Source organism: Rhinopithecus bieti, unplaced genomic scaffold (assembly GCF_001698545.2).
Source record: "Rhinopithecus bieti isolate Rb0 unplaced genomic scaffold, ASM169854v2 scaffold_36315, whole genome shotgun sequence".
NCBI lineage: Eukaryota > Metazoa > Chordata > Mammalia > Primates > Cercopithecidae > Rhinopithecus > Rhinopithecus bieti.
The window spans coordinates 1,969,834-1,978,095 of record NW_016815814.1 but is presented as its reverse complement, the minus strand read 5'-3'; positions in this window follow the sequence as shown (position 1 = coordinate 1,978,095).

Below are 8,262 nucleotides of genomic sequence, written 5' to 3'. Positions count from 1 at the left end.
TCTTCCTTTTTCCTGACATCCATGCAGAGGCGGCTGAAGTAACGGCAGGGCATCAGGGCAAGGCCCCAGGCCTGCATGCTTCCTTCCATTCCTAACAACCTTCCACTTTCCACTAATCCTCTCCTCTCACTGCACTCTTGGTTACTGTAATTTGCAGTCAGTTTTCTTAGTACAATCAGGGATTGAGGTATAGGAGTCTTCCTTCAGCTGCCTCTGGCCCACCTCAATTTGCACTGTGACTACTGTTACTCTAAAGACTCTGCAGCAAATGTCTATTTGGCTCCTCATTTAGGCTGTCAATCCCATGGCTTCTGCTTTGCGGCTCCTTTGCTGTGTTCTCAGCTACTTCTACAGTTATCTCATGGGGTGGGGGGAGCTCACTCAGATATCCCATGTCCCACTAAGCTGAGGGAAATTTGAGAGCTACCTTTCTCTCTCTCCATCCCTTTTGGACATCCAATATGAACATGTTGAACCTTTGTATTCTGTTTCAATCTCTAAATCCTTTTTTGTTTTTTTCTTTATGTGCTTCAACGTTGGCATTGTTCTATTGTCATATTTCCCAGTACATAAATACTCTTTTTCCATGTTATAATCTGCTATTAAGCCTATGCATAAATTTCTGTTATTGTATTTTTCAGTTCCAGAATTTCCATTTAGTTCTCTACTTTTCTGGTAAACGTCTTCATATTAATCTATTTTCTTCATCTTTTCATCCATCTGCCTGGATTTTGAAATCATAGCTATTTAAAAATTCTTGCCTGCAAACTCCAGTCACTAAATCCCAGTGACTTTGCTTCTATGTTCTTCCACCCCACCCAACCCGTGACTTCCAATCATTTAGTTCTGTCTTTTAGGATGCTTGATAATGTTTTGAGTGCAGACACTGTATATGAAAAACTGTAGAGGCTCCAGATGATGTCATCTTCCTCTAGAGTGAATTCGCCTTATCCTCTGTTAGGCAGTGGGGTTTGCTCACCTTAATCAAATCGGAGATTTATCTGAATTGAGGCTGGAGTCCTTTGTACAGAGCCCACCGAAGATTTCAACTGAGAACCTGAGTTGTTTACCTTCCCTCTACTGGGTCCTCAACTGTAATCATTGTGTCCTCAGTAGTGTGAGACGGGGCAAAAACTCCTTTGCTTCTAAGAGGCTCTCTGCTTAGCTTCATAGCCTTCAATCCCTCAGAGCTTCAGAATTTGGTAAATGTCTTGATTAGAAAACTAGCCATATGTCAGATAGCCATAAAACACTTAGCATAGAGTTGGCCATAGGGGAGTACTCTAGAAACGGGTTGTTGAAGAAAATAAACATTGGCTATATGGAAAAATGTGTTTTTCAATGAAGAGACTTGGTGATTACCACCTCAACCAAATGATCAGACTTAACCATCTTGTACAGTAGAACAATCAGACATTACGTGCTTCTTATGTGATGCAATGAGAAGTATATTTCATTACTTACAGTATAATTGCTATGTAGTATAATTGCTAAATATGCTTTACTGAATCTTTTTTTTTTTTTTTTTTTGAGATAGGGCCTCACTCTGTCTTGAAGGCTAGAGTGCAGCATTGCAATCACAGCTCACTGCAGCCTTGGCCTCCTGGGCTCAAGCAATCCTCCCACCTCAGCCTCCCAGGTAGCTGGTACTACAGGCGCCCACCACCATGCCCAGTCAATTTATTTTTAAATTTTTTTTGTAGAAATGGCATCTTACTACATTGCCTGGGCTGGTCTTAAATTCCTGGGCTCAGGTGATCCTCCCACCTTGGCCTCCCAAAGTATTGGGATTACAGGTGTGAGTCACCACTCCTGCCCTCTGAATCAAATTATGGAGAATCAGATAAATCAACTACAGAATATTCAATAAAATAACCAGTCTCAAGCCTGTAATCCCAGAACTTTGGGAGGCTGAGGTGGGTGGATCGCGAGGTCAGGAGTTTAAGACCAGCCTGGCCAACATGGTGAAACCCCATCTCTACCAAAAATACAAAAATTAGTCGGGCATGGTGGTGCATGCCTGTAGTCCCAGCTACTCGGAAGGCTAAGACAGGAGAATTGCCTGAACCCAGGAGGCGGAGGTTGCAGTAAGTCGAGATTGTGCTACTGCACTCCAGCCTGGGTGACAGAATGAGACTGCCTCAAAAGAAAAAAAAAAAAAAAATCAATATCCTACAAAATAAAACCAAAGCCAGCGGACACTTCTGGTTAAAAGAGATTAAAGAGACAAAAAACTCAGATGCATGTATAAATTTTTTTTGCAGCCTGAACTGAAAAAAAGAATCTATAAAAGATATTTTGGGGGCCACTGGGGAATTTAAATATGGATTGTAAATTACATATTATTGAATTAATATAATATTTTTGAGATGTGATAATGACATTGCATGTAGGAGTGTATTCTTAGGAGATACATGCTGAAGTAATTAGGGGTGAAGTATCATCATGTCTGCCACTTCTTTTCAATGTTTCAGCAAAGATGAATAATAAATAAATAAAACAAACATAGAAACATGTCAACAACTTGTATTTCTAGGTGGATGGTGTACAAAATAGTGGTTTGTCATATATTTTACTTTACTGTTGGTTTGAAATTTTCAAATGAAAACTTGGAGGAACATTCTTGGCTCTTTCATCTAAGTTATTCATTCTAAGTTTCTGAATTCATTTGACAAACATTTATTGAGTACCTACTATGTATGACATATTCTTGTAAGTGCTGGGAAGTGGTGATGAAATAGATGGAAAAGATCATTCTTTTGGTTTCTCATCCATAAAATGGATAGAGTAAGCATACACCGTATAAGCACAATGCTTGGTACAAGAATGCATTTAATGACTGTCGGCTGTTATAATTAATCAGCTTCGTCCATTGTTGATTTGATTTCATCAATTTGATGTTTTCGGTCTTAAACTCCAAATAAAAAATGTGTGATCTTCCATCTTATGTATTCTTCCCAATCCATTTCCTGAAGTTACTACTCATCTCACTTTTTGTTAATATTATTAGGGCATTTGAAGTCTTGTAGAGAAGACATGATATAAAGTCAAAGCAAAGATGAAGTTAAAGTGGTCAGGGGTATGTTACATTTTTTTTTCCTTTTGACATAGGGTCTCACTCTGTCACCCAGGCTGGAGTGCAGTGGTGCGATCTTGACTCACTGCAGTCTCAGACTCCAGAGTTCAAGCAATCCTCACACCTTAGCCTCCCGAGTAGCTTGGATTACAGGCATGCGCCACCACACCTGGCTGATTTTTAAAATTTTTAGTACAGACAAGGTCTCACTATGTTGCCCAGGCTGGTCTCGAACTCCTGAGCTAAAGCAATCCGTCTGCCTCAGCCTCCCAAAGTGTTAAGATTACAGGTGTGAGCCATCGCACCCAGCCATAGTTTTAAAATTAGGTTTGTACATATGCAAGTGTCCTCAGGTTGAAAGTTTATATTCATAGAGATTTTACTGATGATTATGTTCTGGTCTAAGATTGGGTTATAAACCAGAAGAAACTAAAAAAAGGTTTCCAAATTTATTTTTCTAAGTACTAGATCTTAAAATGATTAAAAACACTCAAAGTTCCTTAATACTCTTCCCCAAGAATCTTGCTTCTTCTACACAGGGTGCACACTTAACATGTTATTTTATCTATGAGTGAGAACATTCCTTCCTTCCATGCTGCTACACCTACTCATGTTTTCAGATGCCAATGGCTTGGCCTGATAAATGCATGGTTCATTCTAAGCCCATACCATAAATTTATCACTAAGTTCCAAAGGTTTCCTTTCAGTGTAGACTGTGATCATAGCACATAATTTGTTAAAGAGTTATTTTAGTGCAGTAGTACTAAAAAAATAGAAGCTAATGTTCATTCACATAATTTGCAAAGCTAATACTTAAAACTGATGGGAGTGATTCAATAATTCAAAATAATAACTGATATTTCTGAGGTTAAGTTTATTTTCAAGAGTTCAAAAAATAAAACAAAACATTTTTATTTTCCTATTTCCCTCTTACAGGTTTTGAGAAGACTGGAACAATTATTCGTATATTTGTATTACTATCAAACATCCCACATACCTTAAGGATTGTACACTGCATTTCGATACAATCTTCTTTACTAACAATATAGTAAATTATTTTTATACATTCTGGGTGGGATTAAAATAAATAACTATAGAAATAATTTAACAAATCTTTATAGAGCACCTAGTGTGTGCCAGGTTTTGAAGACACAAAAATAAATAAAAAATGGTCCCTGCCATTAAGAAGCTCACAGTCTAAAGGGGCAAACACACAAATAAAATAGACAATTTAATGTTATATGACAGCTTTGAGAGAGGTCTATACAAAGAACTACAGGAACATTTAAAAAGTCACTTAATCCAGAACAGTAGTAGTCACTGGATTGTTTCCAGGCCAAGATGATAAGTTTTACAATAGATATTGCCAAGAAAAGAATCAATGGCGGGGGTCAGTCCAGGTATATCAAACAGCCTGCATAAAGGCAGAGAAGCGAGAAAATTTTTATGAAATAGTTTTGTAAGACTGAACTAAAAGATACAGGGTGGGGCAGTGGTGAGAGAAGAGGCTGGAGAGGTAGGCCAGACCACAGCATTAAAGGCCCTATGGGCTCCAGTGGGGAATTCTGATTTCTACCTGAATGCAGTCAGGAATTTAAGTTAGGGGTGATGTGCTAAATTTGGGGTTTAACAAAGATTATACTGCTAACAGTAAAAGGAAGGAACTGGAGGCAGGAACATCAGTAAGAGGTTATTTTAGAAATCCTAACTTCAAATAAGGACAAGAATTAAGTAATGAGGCAGAGATAAAGATGGAGAAGAGGTGGATTACTTAGATATTTGGATGATAAAATCAGTAAGAATTGACTCGACTGAACAAGGAGAATGATGGAGACAAGTAAAATATGGTGATTTTCTAACAAGACATGTCATTCACTGAGATAGGAACTGGAAGAAGAAATTTCATGAGATGGTAAGTTTTGATTCAGGTGTTTATATATAAACTATCTTTGGATATATTATATAAAATCCTATATATATATAAAAATCCAAAAGATAGTAGCATATGTATTTCTGGAGCATCTCAGGGAGATCTGGTGTTGGGACACAGACATGGATGTCATCAGCACCAAACATGGTAGCGGACACAGGAGTAATAGATGGGATCACCAAGGATGTTAGAGTATAAAGACGACAGGACAACAGGCGGAACCTTGGGGAACACTAACATGTAATGAGCAGATGAAGGAAAGTGAGTCTTTGGAGGAAACTGAGAAGATGGGTCAGAGTAGGGAAAGAAAAGTCCAAGAGACTATAGTTCCAACCGATGGAGGAGAGAGTTTTAAGAAGTATTTATGTGTGTCAGTGTGAGTGTTTATGTGTGTCAAATATATTAACAAGTAGAATGTATCCAGTGGATTTAGACATTAAGTCACTTGTAATTTGGATACCAACAGTTTCAACCACATAGAGTGATGGCCATATTATAGCAGATTAAGACCGACTGGTGAGGAAGTCAGAGTGAAATCTAAGATGCTAATGTAAGCCACAAAAATACATATTTGAAAAATGGGCAAAGAAACCACACCAGGTGGGGGTCCCAGTATGATGGTGAAACTGAATTTGAATTAACTTAGGGAAGCAGATGAGGAATGGCTGGGACCAGAGTCTGGAATATAATCAGGCCTCTTTCCCTGCAATTCTTTCTCCTGGTGGTTCCATATTCTCTTATTTAATATCCGTTTTCTTTGTGTGGCAAGGAACAGTTTCATCAGCAAAGAGGAAAGGGCTTCTTTCTTCCAACTTATGAAAAGGGGAGACGGGAGCATGTTTCCATCCTTGGACTAAATACGGTGGCTAGGAAAAACAGGATAATGTAAAAAAACAAAACAAAACAAAACAAAAAACAACAAAAACCCACCTGGGTGTGGTGGCTCTTGCCTGTAATCCCAGCACTTTGGGAGGCTGAGGCAGGTAGATCACAAGGTCAGAAGTTCAAGACAAGTCTGGCCAAGATGGTGAAACCCCATTTCTACTAAAAATACAAAAATTAGCTGGGCATGGTAGCGGCGCCTGTAATCCCAGCTGCTCAGGAGGCTGAGACAGAGAGTTGCTTGAACCCAGGAGGTGGAGGTTGCAGTGGGCCAAGATCATGCCACTGCACTCCAGCCTGGGCGACAGAGCGAGACTCCATCTCAAAAAACAAAACAAAACAAAACAAAATCCCGCCCCCCCTCCCCGTGCCCCGCCAAAAAAAACCACACACATGTGGTTGGAAGTGAGAAGGGCGAGTCTCCCTAATTAGGATAACTTCTATAAACAGATGATGGTGATAGATAGTAAGGGGGTTGGACAAAATAATCGACATCCATTACAAAAAAAAAACCAGCTAAAAATATATGTTTACATAAACTATTGTACACAGATGCTATCCAGCAAAATGCTTATAGCTTTAATTTTTCCCGTACTTTGAAAATTTCCAAGTGCTTTCTTATCTTTTATGAAATAAAATTAGTAGGATACCTTTCTTTCTTTCTTTTTTTTTTGAGATGAAGTTTCACTCTTGTTGCTCAGGTTGGAGTGCAATGGTGCGATCTCGGCTCACTGCAACCTCTGCCTCCCAGGTTCAAGCGATTCTCCTGCCTCAGCCTCCCAAGTAGCTGGGATTACAGGCGCCCACCACCACACCGGGCTAATATTTGTATATTTAGTAGAGACGGGGTTTCACTGTGTTGACTAGGCTGGTCTTGAACTTCTGACCTCGGGTGATCCACCCACCTTGGCCTCCCAAAGTGATTGGATATCAGGCGTGAGCCATGGCGCACAGCCCCTTTTTTTTGTTAAGAGTAAATGGGCAGAACAGAATGTTGTTGGGTCTAGAAATTATACTCTATAATCATCAGTGGAATTGGAGAGAAGACCTAGGAAGAGACAGGCTAGCAGTCTTCAAATATCAGGCAATCATAGAGAGGAAGGACTGAATCAGCCTGGTTCTAGAGGGTGGAAGTGGGACTAGAAGGCAAACATTACAGAGAGGTGGTCTTCAGTTCAAGCCTAGACTACAACTGGACTGTTCTGTGACATAACAGATAACGCTATTAGTAGAAGTACAGGATTTGAGCTTGGGCTGGCTGACTGACAGTGTTCCTATTGAGAAAATTACTGAATAGTCCTGGAAACTTGACTGCCTGATTTTCAAGGAATCTTCCAACTCTAAGAAGATAGTAGGAGACAATTAATTATCTACTGCTCTATTCAACATAGGGAATTTGCATATAATGGGGGCATCTTTCTAATATTTGCCTATTTGTTAAATATTACTTTTCTGGATTCTTATATTTAATGCTATAGAGAACAGTTTTTAAGAAGAAAACCCCACACTAACTAAAGCCTAACTAAAGCATTTTGTAGACACTTTTTACTATGGTGGTAACCACAGATTCAGAATAAACAATTTGTGATAGTGAGTAGTATATCATGTTTTATGAAAAAAGAGAAACAAAAGTTTTAAAAAATTAAAATAAAGATTCCTAAAAAGTTATACACTTTAACAAAGACAAGTGTTAAGGATTCTTTAGAATAATAGTTTTAATATGGAGAAAACAAAAGGAGCTGTAAGCCCTTTGTCTTGGTATCTAAGAATAGCACACTAGATGGTGCTATAAGGCTGTCAGAAAGAGAGTTTTACCAGGCTAGTGTGGCATTCTGATGGTAGTTAAGTGTTCTGGAAATTTTCCACATACTTTCAGCTCCTGAGAGCCATTCCAGGTTTATATAAAAGTAATGGGAATCTCAACTGGATAAGCTTTAGCCCTAGGATGACATTAACTTAAAACTAAACCACAGGCTTAACACATTTAAAATAGTTTCATTATTTGACATTTCAATCTGATTCCACTGAAATAGAAATGTTAAAGTCATTAAAATGCCAATGTATTAATTTAAATGTATTGCTATTAATTTCACTTAGCTAGTCTTCCCATAAGCCAAGTTATATCCAACACTTAATGAATCTTTAAGTCAGTCTCAAGTGGCTTCCTGAAATTTTGAATTATCATTAAGCTGAACATACAAATCACTCTTTCATTTAGTATTGCGAATATATTAACACAAATACACGAAACATTATATTTGGAAATCACTCTATCAGTATACTATTTCTTATAAAAATAACATTTCATGATTTTTCCACATTACAATAAAAGCAGAAAAATTTTACTAAAGTGCAAAACAAAAATAAAGCTTTA